The sequence below is a fragment of the Lutra lutra genome, chromosome X, assembly GCF_902655055.1.
Source record: "Lutra lutra chromosome X, mLutLut1.2, whole genome shotgun sequence".
Taxonomy (NCBI): Eukaryota; Metazoa; Chordata; class Mammalia; order Carnivora; family Mustelidae; genus Lutra; species Lutra lutra.
The window spans coordinates 64706648-64730162 of NC_062296.1; the positions used below are offsets into that span (position 1 = coordinate 64706648).

At 51.0% G+C, this 23515-nt stretch overlaps 1 long non-coding RNA gene across 1 annotated transcript; it reads left to right on the plus strand.

Moving 5' to 3' along the window:
- Window positions 1-299: 299 nt before the first annotated feature.
- LOC125091855 (uncharacterized) lies at window positions 300-14880 on the plus strand. Its single transcript, XR_007124767.1, has 3 exons — window positions 300-483; window positions 12491-12794; window positions 14795-14880. It is a non-coding gene; the product is annotated as an uncharacterized LOC125091855 (long non-coding RNA).
- Window positions 14881-23515: the final 8635 nt, after the last annotated feature.

Consider the following 23515-nt stretch of genomic DNA (forward strand, 5'->3'; position numbering starts at 1 on the left):
CAGTTCCTCAGGCATGTAACTTTCCCCCAAGGAGTTTATAGTCTAGTGAAAAAGCCAAGATAGGGACGTTAATAATTACGAATGTAGGCATGAAATAAAAAGTGGAAACTCAATAGTGTCCACACTGCTCTTCCTCAAATAGTTCTTTCCAGGTAAAAGTAATATAACAGAAGTGTGTACTACACAGGGAAGTCTGCCTGATCTAACAAGTAACCCTTAAATATCAGTGTGTTTCACAGGCAGTTTCCATGAGGTGATTCAGGAACCCATCTTCTGGTTCTTTTATCTTCTACAACCTCGAAGTCCTCCATTGGATCCCGTCCAGCCAGTGGGCAGAGGAGGGACAGCAGAGAACGCAGAGGACTGCGTGGGAAGTTTTAAAGACCAGGTCTCAGTCTGTCCACATTTTACTGCTCGGAACTCCGTCATTGACCCCATCTGCAAAGGCTTCTGGGAAATGTGGTATTCCTATCTACCCAACCGGTAACTAAAGAAGGGTTTGGTGAACACCTAGCTTTGTCTAAGCCACAACTGGAAAGGGTTAGGGGCCGGGGCAAACAGCCCCTGTTGGTCTTCCGTTAGTTTCCCAGGCTGCTGTAACAAAGTCACAGGAGCTGGTGATTTCAGAGGACCCTCTCACAGTTCTGGAGGCTGGACGTCTGAAATCCAGGGCGGGTTCCCTCTGGAGATTTCAGGGGAGAAGGTGTTCCATGCCTCCCTCCTTCCTAGCTTCTGGAGGCTGCTGGTGATCCTCCGCTTTCCTCGGCTTGTAGAAGCATCCCTCCTATCTCTGCCTCCGCCTTCATGTCACCTTCTCTTCTCCGTGTCCTCTCTCCTTCTCTTCTAAGGAGGCTTGTCTTTGGATGGAGGGCCCGCTGTAATCCAGGATGATCTCACCTTGAGATCCTTAATTTGATACATTCCGCAAAAGCCCTTTTTCCAAATAAGGTCACATTCACAGGTTCTGAGGGGGCCTGTCTTTTGGGGAGGGCACCATTCAATCCATTGTAGTCTTTGATGTTGGCCCTTTGAACTTGGACTGAGGCTTACAGAGAGACTGGCTGCAGATGGACGGGAGGGAAGCTGTTCTCCTGAAAGGTTTGATGCTGCCAAGTGGGGCACCAGTGGGTTGCCTGGTCGAACCTGGGTCTGAGGTGCGGAGGAGGGCAGGCACCCTCCCCTGTTGCAGAGCCCAGTTCCAGAGGCAGGAGTGGGGATGCTGGCCAGTAACCACCTCCCGTGGCTGAGCCCCTGGGCGAGGCCATTAAACTGCACATTTTGCCTGGGGCGCCAAAGACAATAGCTAGGAAATTCCAACAGGAGACCAAAATGCAGATTTTTCAAAGGCAATATCAAAGAACCGGTTAAAGGACTTTAAACCCAGAGAAGGCTATGAAAGGGGGAAGAGAGGGGACACTGGGTTTCCTGTGAGCAGATTTCTTTGCAGAGAGCTGTTCCCTTGCTGGGAGCACAGCCTCCCACAAGAAAGAAGGTTCAGGTGTGTGTGGCAGGGAGGGCGCTGAGAGCTGAGCAAGAAGGACGCATGCGCTCCATTTGGAGAGCCCCGTGATCCTTGACCCCAGTTGTGATCTGGCTCCGTGGACTGGAATCTGATGCATGGCTTTCTTCTCTCAGAGGCCAGGGCTGTTTGCCTGAGGGAGAGGGGGTGAATGGAGGGGGCAGACTGAGAAAGAGAGAGAGAGAGTGAGGGAACTGCTCCTGCATTTTGGATGGCTCATCTCAAACACCGGGTGCTCAACCAGGGTAGGAATGCTGACCTCCTCTGGGGTTATCTCCAAAAGGGATTCAGTTAAGAGGGCTGCAGCCCAGGGCCTCTGTTCCTCCACAGCCACTTAGCCCTTAGACGCCTAGATCTTTCTGCCCGAGGATACTCTCTTAACTTAGGAGTGTGCTTGGGTCCTGGCTGGGCAGTCCCAAAGTGCTAGGGAGCCATGGCACCTTGGGAATAGTTCTCAACCAGTACCGGGTGGGAGTTGGTGGGGAACCCATTTCCTGTCTTGCGGGGGACACTCTGATGTGTGTGCTCTGCACGCAACCCCCACCCCGCAGGATGAACCCGGTTGCCCCCAGCAGTGACCTGCTCAGGGCACCGCTACCAGGATGCGCTCCCTTCCCGCCCCTGCTGGTGTTCCCCGGGATCCCCTCCAGAATAAATCACTTGGCCCAGAATTCTGGTCCCCGTATCCTTCTGGGGGAACGTAAATTAAGGCAAGGGTTTCTGCCTGAGGGGAAAGGAACACTAGCAAATGTCTGTGTGGAATGGGTCCGCCTGAGGGCAGCAGGTGTGCCTGCCCAGAGACAGGCACCTTGCCCCATCACCAAAGATGCAGCTGGAGCCTCTGAGGGCCTGTCCAGGTTCCCATGGAAGAGCAAGCGGCTTTGAGCACAGGTAGGTCCAGGACGCCATCTCGTAATGGCACCATTCCGTCAGAATGGGTTCTATGTCTTTCTCCGCCTCCCTCCCCACCCTCTCACACAGGAGGAAGCCTCTTAACCAGGAAGGAAAAAGAAGCCATCCCTTCCTAAGCCTCTAGGGCTGGTGGTGACCCTTAGCCATGCAGTGGCTGGGAGAGGAGCATGGGTGGGACAGCAAGGGATGCCAGCCGTTTGGCTCATCCGAGGATCACGCCATTCCAGGTCCTGAGTGGGACTCCTCTGCATGTGTATGTGTGTGCACGCGTGCACATGTGTGACTATAGTAAACGTGTGTAAGAGGAATGAGAAAAGTCCTGGGTCCTGGGAGCAGCAAGGTATCTCCTCCTGCTGGAATCACTTTGAGGGGGCTATGAGGGTATGCAAGGGTCCTGTGGTCCGCTATAACAAGTCACCATGGATTGTGTGGCTTGCAGCAACAGAAATGTACCATCTCTCAGTTTTAGAGGCTAGGAGTCTGAAATCAAGGTATCGGCAGGGTTGGTTCCTCTTGGAGACTGAGGGAGAATCTGTTCTAGGCCTTTCTTCCAGCTTCTGGTGGCAATCCTTGCTGTCCTTGGCTGGTAGACAGATCACTCCACTCTCTGCCTCTGTCCTTACATGGCTTCTTCTGTGTGATTCTGCGTCTAAATTTCTCTTTTCTTATAGGGACACCAGTCACTGGACTCCCCCATAATCTAGTGTTACTTCATCTTCACTTGATTACATGGGCTAAGACCCTACTTCCCAATAATGTCACATTCACAGGAACCTGGGGTTAGGACTTTCACACAGATTTCGGAGAGTGCAGGAGACATGATTCTACTCACAATAGAGAGAAAGAAAAATTAAACTATATTTTGATGCTAACTCATGCCCATGTCCTGTGTGCTGGTCGCATCTGGGAGTGTCCCTCGGACCAGATGCAACTGCCACTCCTGAGGCCAGTATGAGGTCTTGCCCTTGATTGTGGGCCCCAGCAATAAGGTGGGATGAAAGTCACTGTGGAGCCTGAAAGGAACAGTGTAACACTAGTGCTGTGGGCTCATGGGCACACACTCTGGGATGCTCGAATATTCTAAGGGAGGGCTTGGTGGCTTAATATTCCTGGGCTGGCCAGTGAGGCAGGGGCAAACCTGGGTTATATGAAACTCTTTCTGGAGAAAACAATGACCTAGACATTTAGGAGGGCCAGCTGCTGTCTGTTGTGCCCAGCAAACTTGACTTTCCACTTGGCCGTCAGCAGGCTGCAGGGCTCCATGCTTGGCAAGGTTTCATTCAGTGTATTTGACGACATGATTCAGCTTCCCCCCACCCCCAGGATGAAGAGAAGTCCCAGTCTCTTGGTAGCTTCCTCACTGAGACTTGTTCCCACCCCTTTGGCTCTCTCCTGGTGCCTATGTTGTACTTCTGGGCTGGCATCGAACTTGCCAGAATGATGCCATCTCTCTGGAAGGTAGCTTCCAGCTCTCCCCCAGGCCGGCTATGAGACCTAGGTATCTGTTCTATTTGTCTAGCAGCCTGTTTGTCATCTGAAAGACTAAACCCGCCAACTCCTACCCATGTTCCACGGATCTTGTGGCTTTATAGTTCCTTGGCCCTCCCAAAGTACTAGCCAAACATTTACAAGCAGCTCCAAGGAAGCATTTTTTCCCCCCCTGGGGAGAGAAGCCATAGCCAGCTTTCATGAGGTTTGTAATGGAGCTTGGCGTCCCCCAGGAGCTGAGAATGGATCAGACATTCTACAGAGCTGGTCTAGCGGAACATTCTAGTGCTCCAGGGCCCCGGGACCCCATGACTTCGGGAGAGGGGGAAACCCCTGAGGGGTCAGAGGCAGCAGATCCAAATGAACCCCTTTACGTCCAGCTCCAGGGTCCACTTGGCTGACAGTGTGTTGCAGGTTGAATTGTGTCCTTCAAAAGTTGTGTTGAAGTCCTAACTTCCGGTTATAAATGTGACTTTATTTACAGGTAGAATCTTCAGGGATGTGATCCAGGTAAGATGAGGTCATACAGGATTGGAGTGGCCCTTAAATCAAATGATGGGTGTCCTTAGAAAGAAAGAGATTTGGAGACATTCAGAAGAGAGCCCCGTGAAGGCGCAAGCAGATATGGGAGTAGTGGGTCTACATGCCAAGGGACCCCAGGGAGTACTGGTCACCTCGGAAGCTGGAGAGATGCAAGGAAGAAGTCTTCCCAGAGCCTTCAGAGAGAGAGAGAGAGAGAGAGCGAGCCTGGCCCTGCTGACACCCAGATTTCAGATTTCTAGCCTCCAGAACCAGGAGAGAATACATTTCTGCGGTTTTTTTTTCTTTAAATTTCTGCTGTTTAAGACATCCAGTTCGTGGCAATTTTTACAGCTGCCACAGGAAGCAATGTGTTTCCGCATCTTTGCTTTCCTTTCCCAAGACTGGACTACATTGGGTTGATGCAACTTTATGACGTGCCTCTTGACTTAGAAATCACCCAAAGTGACTGGACCACCTCCAACACAGAGGGACTCCTTTGTTAATTATTCAAGAGGTACTTACACTGTGTGTCCATTGCCTCCTTCCGCCATCCTCCGGTCTGCAAAGAGCAGTCAGCTTCTTGGCAATGTATTCACCCAGAGGGTCAAAGGAGCTCTCTGGAAGGCCCAAGGGAGCAAGTTGGGGGCCTAAGGCCCTACACTATGTAGCTCGCTCCTCTTCCAGCCCTCCCACCCTTGTATGACCGCACCCCCCATCCCTCCTTGGGACCTGAAATATCCAGGTTCTTTCCTGTTTGGGGTCCTTTGCATATGCCGTCAAATTTGCCCTGGGGTGCCTCTCAAACAAGTTCTGGCCATGGAAATGTCAAACACACACACACACAAGAATAGAAAAGAATCATAGAATGAATGTCTATGCACCCACCAGCTTGCTGTAATAATGACCAACCAGTGACCAATCTGTGAGGGCCATGGACTTCTCCAGGCCCTTTTCTGCCTACCCTATTAATTTGAAACAAATTGCAGTATTACATCATTTTACCTGTGAAGATGATGGTATCTCTCTCTAAAAGACGGGGACGTTTTAAAAAGGTGATTGAAATCCCATTAGCGCATCAACAGATTTTTCACAATTTCTTGTTAGTAACAAATATCCAGAAAGTGATGTGGTTTCCAATTTCTTCATAAATGTCATAATTTTTTTAAAATTGTTTGTTTGAATCGGGATCCAAAGAAGGGTCACAGAGAGGTCCTTTCCTCCTGCAACTGATTTGTTGAGGAAGACCAGGCTGTTTGTCTCATAGAGATTCTCGGTCTGATTTTTCCTGATTCCATCCTTGTCATGTCATGCTGCGTCCCACCTGCCCTTGTATGCCCTGTCCATGGGGTATTAGAGCTAGAGGCTTGATCAAGTCCAGGGGCGCTGGGGTGGGGGTAGAAAGGGTCATCGGTGGTACATTGAACTTGATGGGGAGGGCCGTGGTGTCCGGCTGGCTCTCTTCCTTTTATGAAGTCTTTCCTTTTGTTTGGATGATCATTGCCTCCATCCACGACATCAGAGGTCCCAAGGTGTGCCTGGAATATTCTTGATGCCCACTGCACCCGGTGAACTCCTATGCTCTTCCAGACCTGGTCATGTTTCCTTGTTAGGGCTCCTGAGGCCTCCTATGTTCCCAGCATAGCTCAGACACTTACCTAGCAGACTTTGTTGAATGCACGGCTGCCCTATTTGATGGTAAACCCCGGAAGGGCAGAGACTGCTTCTGTATTCCCCGGGGCCTGGCACTCGGTAGCTCTAGCTCAGTATATGTCAAATGAAGGAATGAACAAGTTATTCATTTTCATCCCCCCGCCCAACTCCCTAAAATCCTGGCAAGGGGTTGGAAATGGGGTAGTGGAGTGGCCCCCTAGAGGAGACCCGAATCTCCAATCTGCTGTGGGGCCCTCTGACCTTGCACTGAGTTTCGGAGTGTGCCTTACCCCTTTCTGCCCTGGGTGGCATTTTTTAGAATAAATAATTTCTCACTTTCCTCCTACTAATCCTGGGAGATGCAGAATATCCATCTTTAAGCACTGCTTAAAACGTAGGATTTTTCTTTCCTGGATTAGAAGATGTTGCCCTCCCAAAGAGGCCTGATGTGCCTTCCGGGGAGCCCCTTTCCTCTTCCTTTGATCTTCTCGAGTGTTCCACCAGCGACCGGCTCCTGATGAATTAAACAAAAGGAGAGAAGCTTGGGATTCTGTAAGAAAACAGTCAAATGGTCCAAGTGGAGCAGGGAGGCGTCTGCCAGGCTGCCGGGAACAAGCCAGACGAGACTTTAGGCCCTTGTGGCCTCTTCCTGGGGACCATTTCTGGCAAGAGGGCACAGAGGTCACGTTTCCCTGGAGTCCCCAGAGCTTCTTTGGAGGAGTGACTGCAGGAGGGGCAGAAATTCCTTTCTTCCTGGGGGAAGGAGGGGAGCGAGGATCAGGGCTCTCCTGGTGGTAATTGCATTTAGCCCTGGGCAGGCTAAGCGGAAAAGCCCAGAACAAACTCTTGCGGCCGCTGACCCTGAGGTTGGCACTAAAGTTGTCCCACTCAAACCCAGGGGCCAGAGAGCTCCCGACATTCTATGTTGATAATGTCAGGAGGCCTGCGTGCCAGGCAGAAGGGCCCTGCTGTCTCCAAGAGGCTCAGCCAAGCTTGGGAGGAGGACTTGGGGTTCGCCAGGCCTCTGGCACAACCTCCGGCCTCAGCAAGGTGTGGCTTTCTGTCCAGCCAGCCCAGAGCTACCTGGCACCTAGTAGAGGGAATCTTTCCGGGGATTCAGGCAGAAGGAGCCCACCACAGTTTGCTTCTTGGCTTACCTTTTTCTAGAAACTTCCAGGGGGAAACAGGTGATTTCTTCACCATCTTTTCTTTCTCTATTTGATTTAATATCAGTAATGGTATAATTTGAAGCTAATAAGACCTAGTATTAAAACCCAGCATTCTAGGGGCGCCTGGGTGGCCCATTTGGTTAAGTGTCCAAGTCTTGGTTTCAGCTCAGGTCATGATCTCAGGGTTGTGAGATCAAATCCCAAGTTGTGCTCTGAGCTCCGTGGGGAGTCTGCCCGAGATTCTCTCTCCTTCTCCCTCTGCCCCTCTTGCTTATGCTCTCTCTTTCTCTATCTTAAAAAAAAAATCAATCTATCTATCTATTTTTTTTTTTTTTTGACAGAGAGAGAGATCACAAGTAGACGGAGAGGAAGGCAGAGAGAGAGAGAGAGGGAAGCAGGCTTCTTGCTGAGCAGAGGAGCCCGATGTGGGACTCGATCCCAGGACCCTGAGATCATGGACCTGAGCCGAAGGCAGCGGCTTAACCCACTGAGCCACCCCAGGCGCCCCTATCTATCTTTTTTAAAAAATTTTTTATTTTTTTGTCAGAGAGAGAGAGAGAGAGAGAGAGCGAGAGCGAGCACAGGCAGAGAGGCAGGCAGAGGCAGAGGGAGAAGCAGGCTTCGTGCCAAGCAAGGAGCCCGATGTGGGACTTGATCCCAGGACGCTAAGATCATGACCTGAGCCAAAGGCAGCCGCTTAACCAACTGAGCCACCCAGGTGTCCCTCAATCAATCAATCTTAAAAAAGCCCCAAAACTTGGGGTGCCTGGGTGGCTCAGTCGGTTAAGCGTCTGTCTTCCGTTCAGGTCATAATCCCCGAGTCCAGGGATCAAGGCCCACGTCGGGATCCCTGCTCAGCGGGGAGTCTACTTCTCCCTCTGCCTACCCCTCCCCCTGCTTGTGTTCTCTCTCTTTCAATCTCTCTGTCTCCCTCTCTTTCAAATAAATAATAAAATCTCCAAAAAGTTCTAATATCTTAAAAACAAAACAAAACAAAACCCAGCGTTCTAGAACTGCCTCTTGCTACTGAGCCTCATCTCTGAGGGAGGCCCCTGGGGGGTCATTTGCCACATCACCAGGCTACTGTAGCTCAAAAATACTTTGAGGACATGTCTCATGCCTGGATCTTTGGGGCCCGTGTCCCGTGCTTTCAGGTGGCTTCAGAGGCCACAGATCCTGGTCCCATGGGCCACACCTTGGTGACCACGTGAGAAGTTGGCCACACTGGGGAACCCAGATCCACCTGGCTGAAGCACCGTGCCCAGCAGCAGGCTCGGGAGAGACCCGGGGGCTCAAGGAACCATCACATCCTTTCCAGGATCAAAAATGAGGTGTGACGAACCACAACAGCTGGATGAGCTTGACTTTCTTGCTTGGCTTGTCAACGACCCTGGAAGGTGTTTTCGGAAAAGGACTTAGCGATATGTCACCCCTCTGGCATGTCCCCAGAGTTCACAGAGCTGATATACACTGCCAGAGGGAGTGCCACATTTCAGAAGGAGCCGACTTTCCAGATTCCTCCGTTGTGGGGACCGTCATTCTGTGACTCTGGGCACCTCGCCATGGCTCACTCGGCTCTGACTCTCCAGCTGCTAACGGGCTCCGCAGCACATGGCAAGAGCGACCTAGTTCGCCTGGTATCAGAGCAGACCCTGAGACAAAGATGTGGGTATGAGTCGTACATCTGGGAGGACATTCCGGGGAGCACAGTGAGGGGGTCCAGAAGCAAGACAGAGAAGGGAGGAAAGCCCTGGAAGCAGGTGGGGGCCTTTTGGAGGACTGTGACACACAGGTCAGGTGGTCCTCGACAGAGGGCAAAGAAGCTGGGTTCATAGGGACCAACTCCAGCTCCTCACCCCGCTCAAGGCTGAGGCTTTTCCCTGGGGGTTGCCTCCCGCTGCCTGTGGTGTGGCCTGAAGGTGGAGAGACAGCATGTCTGAGAGTGGAAGCCCATGGAATGTTGGTACCATCCACCGAGCTACAGGTGACCTCGTGGCTGGGCCAAGCGGGTGAGAGCAGGTCAGTGTGCTCCAGTGTTTGCTGAATGAGCGTTTGTTGAATGAATGAATCTGAACGTCACATCCTTATAGCGTAGAGATAATGACTTTGGCAACGATCATAGTCGTTGGGAACAAGCCTGCTCAATCTTAATTACACACACACACACACACACACACACACACAAGCATGCGCGCATACACACACACACAGATGCCAACCTCCCAATATTGAGCATTAAACATGTATTACGTGATTCATAATTAGCTCTGCCCCACTCACAATGCGAGGTCCCGTGTTCTTGGCAACTCCTGAGCAGACGCCTTTGCTTGTGCGTGCGCTAGAAGGAAGGCAGGGCTGTAGAGTCGGTGAAGGTAGACTCAGACTCTGGCCTCTTCGAGATCCCTTCTCTGGGAGATAAAGCTGCGGTGTCCTCTCCCGGAGCCATTGCGATGAGCAAAAGAGACAGTGTTGATGAAAGCAGGCAGCTCCGTATAAAGCCGCGTGGAATAGGCATCATTATTTCCCTTAATATTCTTAATTGCGCTCAGATCAGTCATTTATTTGCGAAACATTTATCGAACGCCTACTCCGAGCCAGACACTGTCCTAAGTGCTGCAGAAAGGGCTGTGAACAGAATAGTCAGCAAAAGATCCTTGCAAAGGCGAGACCACAGGTGATCAACAAAATAGGTATGCTCCGTTTCTAGTAGTTTGGAAGGTGATAAAAACTACGGAAAGAGTTAAGCCAAGCAGGGACATGGGTAGCGCGGAGGAGGTGTATGGGGCAGTATTTTTAGATGGGGGGCCGCCCAGTGGGGCTTTCCCAAAAAGCGAGACCTGAAGGGGGTGAGAGGGCAAGCCACACTGGCATCTGGGAGAACGTTCCAGGCGGAGGGAGCAGTGGGTGCAAAAGCTTGGAGGTGAGAGTGTGTGTGGGGGGGCTTGTTTGAGGAACAATGAGACCAGTTGTATGAGCTCCCTGGGCCCAATGTAACAAGTTACCACATACCGGGGGGGCTTAGGAAGACAGAAATAGATGGTGTCTCAGTTCTGGAGGCCAGCTGTCTGAAATCGAGGTGGCAGGCAGGGCTGTGCTCCTTCGGAAGGTTCTAGGCGAGGATCCCTCCTCGTGTCTTTTGGCTTCTTGTGGCTCCCCTCCCAGTGTTCCTTGGCTCATGGCCACGTCCCTCCAATCTCAGTCTCTGACGTCATGTGGCCTTTTCTCTCCATGTGTGTCCTTCCTCCCTGTGTCTCTTACAAAGACACTTGTCATTGGATCCAGGGGCCACTTGGAACATCCAGGATGACCTTCTCTCCAGATTCTTAGCTACATCTGCAGAGACTCTTGTCCCGAATAAGCTCACATGCCTGGATTCTGAGGGTAAAGGGATAGGCAGATCGTTCTGGGCCCCACCCCTGGCCCCCCCACACCAGTGCAGCTGGAGAGATGGTAAGAGCAAGGTTGGAGGTCTTAACAGTACCAGTGACACTTCTGCCCCCTACCCCCCGACCTGATCACAGAATGATCTAGTTCCTACCACAATTTGCTCTCCATTTGCCAAATTCTTGGTCCCCACCATCCCAAGAGCTTTCTGGAATTCTGCTTATTCCTTTCTGCCTTCTGGCACTGACCACAGCTGAGCCAACAGAGGACAAGGGTTTCTCTGGCTATAGACAGGATCCCCAGGTTCTCATAAGACATCCTGGTCTGGTTGCTTGGATGGTCCAAAGGATCTGGCCCAGCTTCTGAGACTTCTGCTGTGACTTCTCTCCCAGGCCAGGGCTGTGTGTGTTTCAAAGTATGCTATTCCCAGCCCAGCACTGGGCACGAGGTATCTTTGCTGAAATGACAGACAATTTGCTACCTAGTTCTCAGGTGTGGCCCATTCACAAATCTGTGCTGCCTAGGGGTACAAAGAGGAGGCAGGCAGAATTCTCTGTCTTAAGACTTTCAGAGTGTCACTGGGGAGAGAGGCACACACCGAAAGGGCTCTATCCCTAGTATAGGCTCCTGGAAAGAGAGAGAGAGGACGGCTCATTTCTCCACACCAGACACAGTGCTTCTGTTTGCACTATTTCATTTTCTGAGTATTTACAGCCACTTTATCCCTTCAGCAGCCTGGCTTGCCACAGCAGGGTGGGGTTCTGGATGAAACTCGACAGAAATCTAAGCTTGTTTATGGGCTACCTTTTTCTTCTCTATTCCTTCTTCGAATCTCTTTGATTATGCTTTGCCATCAATCTTTCTCCCCACCTCAGTGCCTTCATGTTCTCTTTCTCCCTCCTCCTCATATTGATTTACTTTCAGGGTCGTTTCTAATATACTCATTTATACTAAAGTGTAAATGACTGATAAGAAACCAATGTAATAGTGCGCACAAGGGAAAGGTGTAATTACAGCCTAAAGGGGGACAAAGCCCCTGTTTGGCCTGAGCCAGAAGCATCAGTCTAATCATGGAATTTAAGTCCAGAGGGAGCTGAATAGTTTGCTGGTCTTCTCCATCCCTATGAAACTACGTGCAAGCCATGCCCTTGCTGCCTCCAGGCGGGAGGCTGGTGGGCCTTGTCTCCCTGTTGGGCTGATGTCGACCTGATGTTGGTCTTGGCTCCTGCTGCCTCCTGGGCTTGGAGACGTCTTCTTTGAACTTCCTGCCTGAGTCCACACTGGAGCGAAAAGGAAAATGCTACATCCCCGTTCTCGTTCTTCTGTTATTCTGGGCTTTCCACGTGTTCTGCAGACTGTCTCCCCCTTTCTTCTAGGTGAGCTTGTCACTGGGGTATTCTCTTCCCATTCCAGAGGCTGACCATGAGCTCTCAAGGCAGCCTGGGGCCCCAAGGTGCCCGGGATGGGACTGGCCTCCTTGTGCTTGCCCCCACATAATCCCGCTTCCCTGCTGAGGAGCCATTGGCCATGACAGCTCCCTTGGCTTAGGCAAGACTTTTTTTTTTTAATGAAAAAAAAAAAGGAAAATTTTTTAAAAAGGTGAAAATTCTGCCTGGAGTCTGGAATTACCCGCAAAGTCACCTTTTTCAGTGCCCACCGACACACAACGCGCTCTGCCTCTGCTCTCAGCAAACCATATGCTGCCACGGCTGCTGGCCACGTCCTGGGGGATGGCTTTTTTCCCCTTCAGCAAGCCTCCAGAAATGTCATAGAAATTTATATGCTTATTCACAGAGCCGATAAAGCAGAAAACCAGCGTTTCAGCTATTTTTGTTTTGCTTTGCAGATGGAGAGTAAGAGGCATAAATCTCTCCCTCGTTGGACTCCGTGGCCCCCCAGTCTCTGTTTTGCATCAGACACTGCTCAGCCCCTGGGGGGCGACTCTCTGGAGCTTGGGACCCACCCCTCCCATGCCACCACCCCCAGAGAGGAGCTGACTGCAGAAAGACTCACTCCCTAGCAACGTTTACTGTGCCTTGGGTGCATGGTACCAAGGGCCCCATCACCCTCGGTGTTCAAGGGGACTCATCCTGGAGGAGCAAAGCCCACGGTGGCCTGATGCTGCCCTTGTGACATTTGTCCCTCTGCAGGTATGTAGGGGACGTTGTGTGACCCATTCTATTGTACCTCCAGGTCCTTGACAGTGGGGTTCCGCTACCACCGGCATTTCGAGTACTCTTGTGGTACAACCACTTGTTCCCCAACTTTGTAGCTTTACTTTGCTTGTGGTTTTCCGGGCTGGGAAATCAGGAGGGGCTTGGCCAAACAGTCTGGCTTGGAGTCTCTCCAACCAGGGCTGGACTCATCTGAAGGCTTGACTGGGCTGGACATCGAAGATGACGCGCCCACGGGACGGTCAGCTGCGAGCTTGGCTGACACTGTTGATGGGGGCGCGTAAGCAAGGACCCTCCAGCATGGTGTCTCGGGGTGGCTGGGTTTCTTGCGTGGTGGCTGGCACCTCCCAGAGTGAGCATTCCAAGAGCCGGGTGGAAGCCACATGGCCTTTTTTGAGCTCCCCTCAGATGGCATGCGGCGTCACTTCTGTTCCGTTCTAGGGGCTGCTGGTGAGTCACTAAGGTCAGCCCAGGTTCCGGCGGAGGGGGGCATAGACCCCCACCTTCTCACCCAGGGTGTCATAGGAGGGCTCTGGGTGGAGGAAGGACAGGTTTGATTTCAATTTAAAGCTTGCTCTGTCTGCCTGTTTGCCCCCGAACCAGCTCTGGATCCCACAGGAACTTTGCTGTGATGAAACAGGGAGGGGGTGACGGGGGAAATTCTGTCACCTTCACTAGCTGCTGAAATCCCCCCGGGTGAGGAGAGATCTGTCTCCCTCAGCAGTGACGCTCACATAGATAATTTCTGAAAGGGAGGTCTTCCAGGGCTGATAAATTCCTACCATGCCAGACATCTAGAAAATGGCTTTAGGGGACAAGATCCCCATGTGAGGGAAAAGACCAAAGTAGGTAATTCCAGCTTCAGCCCTGTTCTCGGGACAAGCATGTTTGCTTATTGGCTCTGCCCTCAAACGTCCCAAGTCTAAGCACTTCTCCCTACCTCTGCCTCCACCTCCCTGGTCTGAGCTTCCCTAATCTCTCACCTGGTCCCTCTGCTGTCACCCCCTCCTGTGACCTCTACAGTCCATTTTCTACACAGAAGAGAGAAGGATCCTTAGATCTAAGTCTGACATGTCCTTCCTCTCTTCAGAGCTTTCCCGTGACACCACATCTCTCTCAGGGTAAAAACCAGAGTCTTTCCAATGCCCTGGAAGGCCCTCTAGGATCTGGGCCCTTGTGAGTGCCCTGGTGTTGCCTTCTCCTTTCCTCACCCTCATCCCTTCTCCAGCCACACTGGCTTCCTTATGTGTCTCTAACAAACCAGCCATGTTCCTGCCTCAGGACCTTTGTACTGGCTGCTCCCTCTGCTGGAATGCTTTTACCTCAGATATCTGCATGGCCTGCTGTCTTGTTTTCTTCAGGTCTCTACTCCAATACCACCCCCACCAAAGGAGTCCTCTTCTAACATTATACTGAAAATCTCAGGCCCACCCTACCCCCTTCTTTCTCTCTCATGCCTTGCTCTATTTTCTCCATGACACTTACGACATATTTATTAGTTTGTTTACTGCCTATCTCCTCCACCGGAACGTGGGCTCTGGGAGAGCGGGGGCTACCCGCGGTTTGTTCACTACTGCTGCTCCAGTGTCTACAACAAGGCCTTGTACCTAGTAGGTGCTCAATAAATGTTGAATGAATGGACAGATTCTAGTCCTCACTCTTGAGGCAAGAAATACAGTAACACGTTAATTTGTTTATACAAGGGACTAGTAAACGTTTTCTGCAAAGGATCATGTAGCAAATTTTAGGCTTTCCAGGCCAGATAAGCTCTGTTACAGTTACTTAACTCTGCCATTATATAGCACAAAAGCAGCCAGAGCTAACGTTGAAACAGACGGGCAGGGTTGCATTCCAATAAAACTTTATTTACAAAAACAGGTGACAGGTCAGAATTGGCCCACAGGCCAGAGTTTGCCAACCTCTGGTTTAGCAACAAAAATGGCCTGTGAAGTCAAAATTGTGGCTTTTGCTTTCAGGTTCAAGCCTTCAAAGCACAGAGAAGCTGAGCGGCCCCTCTGAGGTCACACAGCCCACTGGAGGCCAAGGTGCGTGGAGAGCCCAGGTTTTGTGATTTGTACTCAAGGCTCAGTTTATCCATGTTGCCTCCTTGTGGATTACTTTGGAGATGGCTAGAGGGCACTCTAGCTTATGAGTCCATTCAGAGGCTTCCATTAGGATCACGGAAAGCTCACAGTAAGTGCTAATTACTGGAGGTGCTGGTTGAACATGGTGTTAAGTGATGGGGTCACTGGCCCTAATTTGTTGTCCAGAGATGGTGGAGAGGGGAGAAGCTGAAGGATTGGGATGTAGCCCAAGAAATCAGAATCATTGCAGGTTGGGTCTAGAAGGTCTAGGAAGCCAACTCTGAGATGAAGTTCAAAGTGTAGGACAGTAGAACTAAGGAGTGCCGTTGAGATCAACCCATGCAGAAGGAAGGGGAAGGAAGCAGAAGCCGGTGGGGAGAGAAGCTGAGCTGCCATGTGCCCAGGACCAGCCTCAGCTGATGCTGTGGGGAGCTCTGGAGCTAGGAGATGGCCCCACAGAGGGGCCTTCAGTTGGGCCAAGATGGCCAGCCTCCCTCTCTCCACATCAGTCACTGATGGCTATTACATGGAGTAGAAGTGTGAGCTTAGGGGAGAGGTTTGCCCCCAAAGAGCTGAGAGCCGAAGGCTCTTTGTTGACACTACCCCCAGAAGCTGAGACAGCAAGTCCTTCTTCTGTGAAAAGGGCTCTGGTAGTGTGCAGCCTGCACAGGGGCTAAGAGAAATGAAAAGCAGAAGGGGTAGTGAGAAACTTTGGGGGGAGGGGGACCGACACCAGAAAAATGACCCACACAAGCCAAAGCCAGAGCCAATGTAATTAATTCATGGGCTGTGCATTTAGGATGGAATTGCTCTACCTTTACTTCTTCACCTGTTGGAATTAGGTTTGGCAGAGAGTTGTAGGAACTCCAAAATAACACTGGCTTGAACACAATAGAAGTATATTTTTTCTGTAAATAAAACTGGAATTACACCCCCAGGACCATTCTAGTAGTTTCACAAAGTTGTCAGAGACCCAGGCTTCTATCAATTTGTTGCTGTATCCTCTTCAGCACGAGTGCACTTCATGACTTGGGATGGCTGCGCCAGCTCCAGCCATTACCTCTGCAGTCCACAAACCAACAGGAAGGAGGAAGAGATGAAGGGCATGCCCCTTCCATTGAAGGATGTTTCCTGGAAGTCACACAGGGACACCATAATCCCATCAACCAGCATACTTAGTCACATGGCCTTGTCTGGCCACAAGGAAGCTGGGAAATATAGTTTATATTCCAGATGTCCTTTGGTTTGGGTCCCAAATCAGGAAAAATTTACAGATACTGGGGGTCGAGTAGCAGTGTCTGTTTCAACCTGAGAAACGCTTCATCTTTAAAGATCAGCTCTCAGGGGTCTTCAGGTCCTGCTACACCCAGTGCCCTACCTCAGGTAAAGCTGATGCCCCTTACTCTATAATTCCTTAGCACTATCCCTGGGATTCATCTGCTTCTGGCTTCCCATGGGACCACGAACTCCCTGACCTGGTGCTTTTCCTCTTGTCTCCCCAGCATGCAGCTCCGAGCCACATGGTACACAGTGGGCGCACAATAAATGCCCATTGAACAAATTCCTGGAGAAACCCAATATGCATCTTAGGAATCTGTTACACTTCACACCTCTGTTCGTTCCATAATAATTGTACTTTTGACTACTAATGCTCATCAAACTTGAAACACCACCAAGGAGTCCCAAGGAACCCTCGTAATCTGAAAAAAAAAAAAAAATGACAGGTGATAGGCAGTTTCCAATGAGCAAACATTTTCACATTTTTCTCGGGGCTTAGTTATGTGTAGAATGTGGGCAAAGAGATGCCGTGCTCTGTGCCATTGATGATTAGCAGAACCACGAGTTTAACTTGGGGACTTTCACTCATCTGCATCAAAGAGGCCTTAGGGAAAGCCTTGAACAATGCCACTAGCACCCGTGGGAAGCAAGGAACGGCTGGCCTGCATGCTTCCCAGAAGTCCCCCCGGGATGCACGTCTCTCTGTTAATCAGGGCTGGAGGCACTCTGCTGTGTGTCAAGGGACTAGAGAGGGTGGCTTGAGAGTTCGGGGCATGAAGGCCATGGAGGAAGTTGTCCTTTGGAGGCTACATGCTTCCTGTAGCGGATACCGGTGGGGGATGTCGCCAAGACCCCTTTCCCTGCCTGCTGCACCTGTTAGCGGTGATCCGTGTTGGCTAGCACTGGCTCACGGCCACCTCTGTCTCATAGAGACCATCCTTGGTCGATGGGATCTACTTTATCCAGGGGTACCTGGAGGTTACTCCTCACCTGGGGGGTTGGGAAGAGGTATGGCCAATGACCTCCACCAGGGATACAAAAGCCCGGACTCTGCTTTAAGGGGAAGCGACAACCCTGTGGGAACTTTTCCTGCTCCAGAGGTCCCTGTGGGATCAGGCGGACATATGGTGCCCAAGCTGTCCCAGTTTTTTCGTGACTTGCATTTTAGCTCTGGAAGTCCGTGTCCCTGGGGATTGTTCATCCTGGGGAGACCAGGGTGGTTGGTTGCCCCGTCTTCTGCTGAGTCCATGTCTCTGTTCGGCCCTGTGTCTTCCCATGCCTACTTTCCCAACTTCTCTACAAGTTCCTCTGGAGACCCCACGCTCGATACCCCAGTATCCCCAGCTCAGCCTCTGCTTCAAGGGGACCTGGCCCTTTCTGGGGCTCCTCCCTCTCTGAGTGTGGGCCAGTTCTCACGAGGGCTCTTGGCTGTGGATGAGGGGCGCCGGTCATTACCAACGGAGTTCACAGCCGAACTCAGTTTTCTGTTTGCTGGTGACTCATCACACTGGTGCCCTTTCCAGGGGCTACTTGTAGCTGGCCCCACGTTCTAGCAGGTGGGTGCCCTCTCACGTTCTCCCCCGTTGGTGGGCAACGTGCTTTTGGCTCGTCTCTCCCACTATTGCCCTTTGATCTAAAACCGAATTTGTTTCTCTTTGGCCACTGCTGGTTTCCAGAGGATCAGGACCTTACTTCCTGAGAGGGGAACAGGGTGGAGTAAGTGCAGGCTGCCTTCTAGCCCCAGTGTGGGACACATCTGTGAACCTCTCCCTGCCAATTTTCATGATCCCAGGGGAAAAAAATGGCTACTGGGTGACTGGGAGGGAGATCATAAAACACTCGGTGGTGGCTAGTCTGGACCTGGCACTCAGCGTCACTTCCCCTGGGCTTCTGGGGGACAGTTTCTTCACCTGTGAGAAGTGTCTGGCTTGAATGTTCTTGAAGGCTACCTCCCTCCTGCGCCTCCGTGTTCCATTCTGGGTGGACTTTTTTTTTTTTAAGATTTTATTTATTTATTTGACAGAGACAGAGAGATCACAAGTAGGCAGAGAGGCAGGCAGAGAGAGAGGAGGAAGCAGGCTCCCTGCTGAGCAGAGAGCCCGATGCGGGGCTTGATCCCAGGACCCTGAGATCATGACCTGAGCTGAAGGCAGAGGCTTTAACCCACTGAGCCACCCAGGTGCCCCTCCGGGTGGACTTTTAAGAGGAAATTGCTGCCTTGGCTTCTTAGCTTGCTCAACCTGTGGCTTGTCCCTACCTTTTGGTGCTTTCTGGACTTTTGCCGTAGTTCAGGTCCTCTCTCCTAGGCTGTGGCAGAGCTGTTAACTGGTCCTCTACCCCCAGGCTTTTCTCCTGCACATTTTCCTAAAATATCATTCTGCTTACATACTCCTCTCCTCAAGAACTTTCCATGGCTCCCAGTTAGGTGCAAACCAGAGCCCCACTGTACAAGACTTTCCATCTGGGAGCCGGCTCCCAGAGTGGCCCCTCATACGCGTCCTGCCATAACCTCACCCACCACGTCTTCTGATTTGGGCCCTTCCTGGCGAGAGACCAAATAGGACATTAGGAAGGAGGCTTCGTTCCGTGAAGTTTGATCCTGCCCCATGGGCCAAAATCGCCTGACGCCCAGCTGCTGAGGAGAAGTGCCCCCACCGCCCCCGCCCTCTTGCACACCAGCAGCCCACTCGCTCGTCAGACACTCAGCCCAGAGGGAGGTGCGAGGGCTGGGGACCCGTCCCATCAGTCTCAGGACAAGTGCCCAGAGGAGCGGGGTCTACAATCAGAGAATTCGATGGAATGAAAACTTGCCAAGTCCCTCGAGGGTATTAGAGGTCCAGGTCTGGACTGCGGCAGGGAGGTGGGGGTGGAGGGTTGGGCTGGGTGTCCCCGAGGAGCGGAGGGACAAACGGAGGAGGGCTCAGTGGAGACAGATGAGCCGGCCCCCCACGGTCACCTCGGGGAGCCAGCCGTGCGACGGTCAACGGAGACGGGCTGGCTGCACACGTCAGGACAGCCGGGTTCAGCACGGGTTAACAGCCGACCGAGTCACCGTTTCACCCTCCCCTAGGGGAGGAGGGGCGTGGGCCACGAGGAAAAAGCGTGGGCCACGAGGAAAAAGCCATTTTGCTGGTTGGATCTGAGCCATGCTGTACATCAGCTGCCGGCCCGGGAGCGCCGTTGTGGCTCCGTGTAGCTGTCAGTCCTCCCGAGGCGGCCGTGTGATAATTGACAGCTGTCTGCGGCCCCAACAGCAGCTCCCCTGTCTGCCCGGGGCCAAGCTGCGGGATCCCTTGGGGTTGCAGACCGGGCTCTGGGGCCCAACTCCTCCCTCAAGACTTCCTCCTCTTTCTGGGGAGCTGGACACGCACGGGGAACAGCAGCTGAACGTTAGCCACAGCTCTGTTTTATTTACAGCTGGGCAGATTGGTCTTGGCCCGAGATGGCTCTCCTCGGGGCCCTGTGACCTCCTCGATTGCGGGGCGTGGGCAGACTTTCCCAGTGGTCCTTGACACGGCCACTGGTGGGGAGGGTTGCTGTGTCACACAGCTTTAGAGAAAGCATGCACAGGAAAGGCATCACTCTTTCCTTGAAGGAGTACTTCAGCCTTGAGGTCCTGCCCTGGTCTAACTTGTCCATAGTGAGGACATGAGGAGAAGTTTCCAGCTTCCTTCCCCTTCCTGGCTTGGTCCTGCTATGGTAGAAGGGTACACCTAGTTGCTGGTGTAGGTTCTGCCCATTGCCTACTAGGCAAATATTTTTTATTTTATTTTATTTTTTTAAAGATTTTATTTATTTATTTGACAGACAGAGATCACAAGTAGGCAGAGAGGCAGGCAGAGAGAGAGGAGGAAGCAGGCTCCCCGCGGAGCAGAGACCCCGATGCGGGGCTCGATCCCAGGACCCTGGGATCATGACCCGAGCCGAAGGCAGAGGCTTTAACCCACTGAGCCACCCAGGCGCCCCGGCAAATATTTTTTTAAAAAAGATTTTATTTATGTCTTTGAGAGAGAGAGAGAGAGAGTGAGCATGGAGGGGCAGGAGAGAAAGAAGCAGACACACCGCTGAGCAGTGACTCTGGGACCTTGACCTGAGCCACCCAGGTGCCCCGCCTACTATGCAAATCTAACAGCGATCCAAATGAATACCTTTACATTAAAGTCACAGAAAAAAGATATTCTGCCTTCTGAAATAAGAGTGTAGGTTTACTATGCAGTTAACAGAGAAATAAATATATACATCAAGTTCAGAGTAATCAACAGTGCATTGTGCTGTCTAGTCCTAACTGCTCCTCTAATGACTAATGACCTTCACTACTAAGCTCCCCGCCTCCTCAGCCCACAGAACCCAGGGACGTCTCTTTGCTAGATCCTCTTTTCTAGGTTTCCCAGAGAGTCATGGAGAAGGACTGTGAGGCCTTGCCCCATCTCAGAGGGCCTTGATTCATTAGTGATGCCTGCCAAGGGCTTGGCAGGGAGATTGGGGGCCCATGGGCCGTGTAAGTGCCATCCCCATCTTGAGAGGCTCTGTGTGCCTGGCTGGGTCTCTGGCCTCAGCCCATGTTTAAAGGCCCTTCTAGACTCAGACATTTACGGGTGATGTCTAAGGAAGTCTGTTTTCTTGAGGACTGGGCAGATGGACTTTTTCCCTTAGCTGTCTCACAGCCCCTCTTCCAACCCCAGACACTTGGTTCCTGACTGAAATCAGTCCATTGCTCTTGGGCTGGGAGGGATAGTTTAACTTCCTTTAGGGGTGGGATGACTCCTTTTCTGATGGGGTCTGGGCTAAACAGGGATGTGGCATTGGAGCAAGGCAGAGATGCAAGGATACTTCCTGTTAAATACCGAGAACAGAGCTCCCATTCCCACCCCCCATCAATGTGGCAACTTAGAGGCTATTCCTGGTCGATAATTTCATGTCTGATATTGAGGACATTGCAACAGTGGTGATCAATAGATTAATTTCAGCTGAGAAATGAATGGTTGACAATGGCCTTCACGTGATAGCCCTAACGGAGAACATCGTGTTGAATGTGCCTTAACTTTCACTTTGGAAACAAAATGAATGTAGATTTCATGCAAACGTTAGAAAATAATGAAAAGCGCACACATCAGAAGCATCCGCTTGATGGTTTATCACCAAATGAACACTCATGTGACCGCATGGGACCAAGAAGGAGAACATGGAGACTGACATCATCAACATGGCAGGAGAGGCATTTTCTAGCATCTTCTCCCCAAAGAACACAGATTTTGACAATCGCACACAGACAAGACTGTCTTTGTGGAAGTCCAGGAGTCCAGTGAAGTTTCAGTACGCTGTTGGTGCAAAAAAAAAAAAAAAATCTGAGATTGGATGCATTGAAAAAGGGATGAGAAATAGTTCTATTTTCCTCGAATTATTCCTCTCCTAAGGCAGCCCAATTCCCCGCCAAGACAGACACCCTCGGCACACGATTTCTTCTACAGGAGAATTGAGAGCATATGAGTAAATGCTCAGCTTCCCCAGCTATGTGGGCTTCGGCCAAAGAAACCTACTTTGGTCTCACCCCTTCTAGAATGTTAAGGTGAGCTTCACGCCTATGGGGCTAGGAGGAGCTGGGAGAATAGCAGCCAGAGATCAGAAGGGATGCAGATGGAAATTTTCTAACCACTTCCTGGACTCTATCATGGAGCCCATCCCTGAGCCACTGGGGATACCTCACCTGAAGGTTCCCCAAAGAGGCTCACAGGTACCTTCAACACAATGCCCCTCCCCCCCATTCCCCTCCCCGCAAAACCCGATGGATGGCTCCATGTGCACACCCCTGAGGGCAGTGAGTGTGCGCCTTTGGAGATAGATAGCTGGTGAACGAGCACAGAAAGCCGGCCCAACTCTGTGCTACTGGGAGAAAGCCTACGTTTGAGCATTGGCTCTACTCTAGGGAAAGCAAATGGGAGTCTGTCAATGCTCCACTGGGCTTTGTAGGATTGGAAGAAGGCATGAAATCTTAAGGATTCACCTCGCCCCCACGCCCAAGAGGGAATAAGGGAATAAGAAGTATAGAACAGGCATATCCACAGAGAAGGTTTAAGAAATCTTCCACATCCCTAGTAGGGCTGACAAGTTATTTCTCTCCTGAATCCCGTCGACAAAGACTGGAGGAAGGAACTACTTCTTTGAATATGAAGGCAGTGATGCAGGACTTCAAGGAATGTGACAAGCTGAGGGAACATGAGAAAACCACCAAAGGTGCACAATCATTTTCTAATAAGAGATCCCCAAGACGTGGAGATCTGAAATTTGCCTGATGAAGAATTAGAAATAGTTCTCTTTTCTTTTCTTTTTTCTTTTCTTTTCTTTTCTTTTCTCTTCTTTTCTTTTCTTTTCTCTTTTCAAGCCAGGCAGACTGCAACATACAATGCCTCCTTTGGATGTGTCTGGAGTCTTGGAAGCTTGACTATCCTACATTCTCCTACAAATGGACCGTGAGAGCTTGTTTGGAGGTTCTATACCCTTGACTGAAGAATGGTCCTCCTCAGTCAGGGAAGGTCACCCTCTTCTACTGAGGGCACATCTTTGGGAGGGACACACATGGAGCTGTGAAGGAGGAAGGGGGACACCTGCCTAGCCAGCCAGATTAGCCAAATCAACCCTGGCCATCAACGGGGTGACAGACATCATAGCCAGATCACCCTCACATCCTAGAAATAGTTGTTTTAAGAAAGCCTGGTGAGCTACAAAAAAACCCACGGCAACACAGTTCTGGGAAATCAGGAAAAGAGTACATGAACAAAATGAGAAGTTTAACAGACATAGCAATCATAAAAAAGAACCAAAAGGAAATTATGGAGCTGAAGAATACAATGAATGAAATGAAAAACACAATAAAGAACATCAACAGTAGACTTGATCGTGTGCAGAAGAAAGAACCTATGAATGCAGAGAGATCATTTGAAATTATCCAGTTAGAAGAGAGCAAAGAAAAAAGAATGGACAAGAGTGATGAAAGCCCATGTGAATTATGGGATACCATCTAGTGGAACAATTTACACGTCATTGGAGTGCCAGGAGGAGAAGAGTGGGAGAAAGGGACAGGAAGCTTATTTAAAGAAGTAATGGCTGAGAATTTTGCAGATCTGGGGAGAGATTTGGATATCCAAGTTCATGAAGTCATAGGTCCCCAAACAAATTTAACTCTGAGATCTTCTTCAAGACACAGTATAATAAAACTATCTAAAATCAAAGACAAAGGGAGACTTTTAAAAGTAGCAGGAGGAAAAAACATTCTCTCATATAAGGAAACCTCCACAGGCTCTCAGCAGATTTCTCAGCAGGGACTTTGCAGGCCAGAAG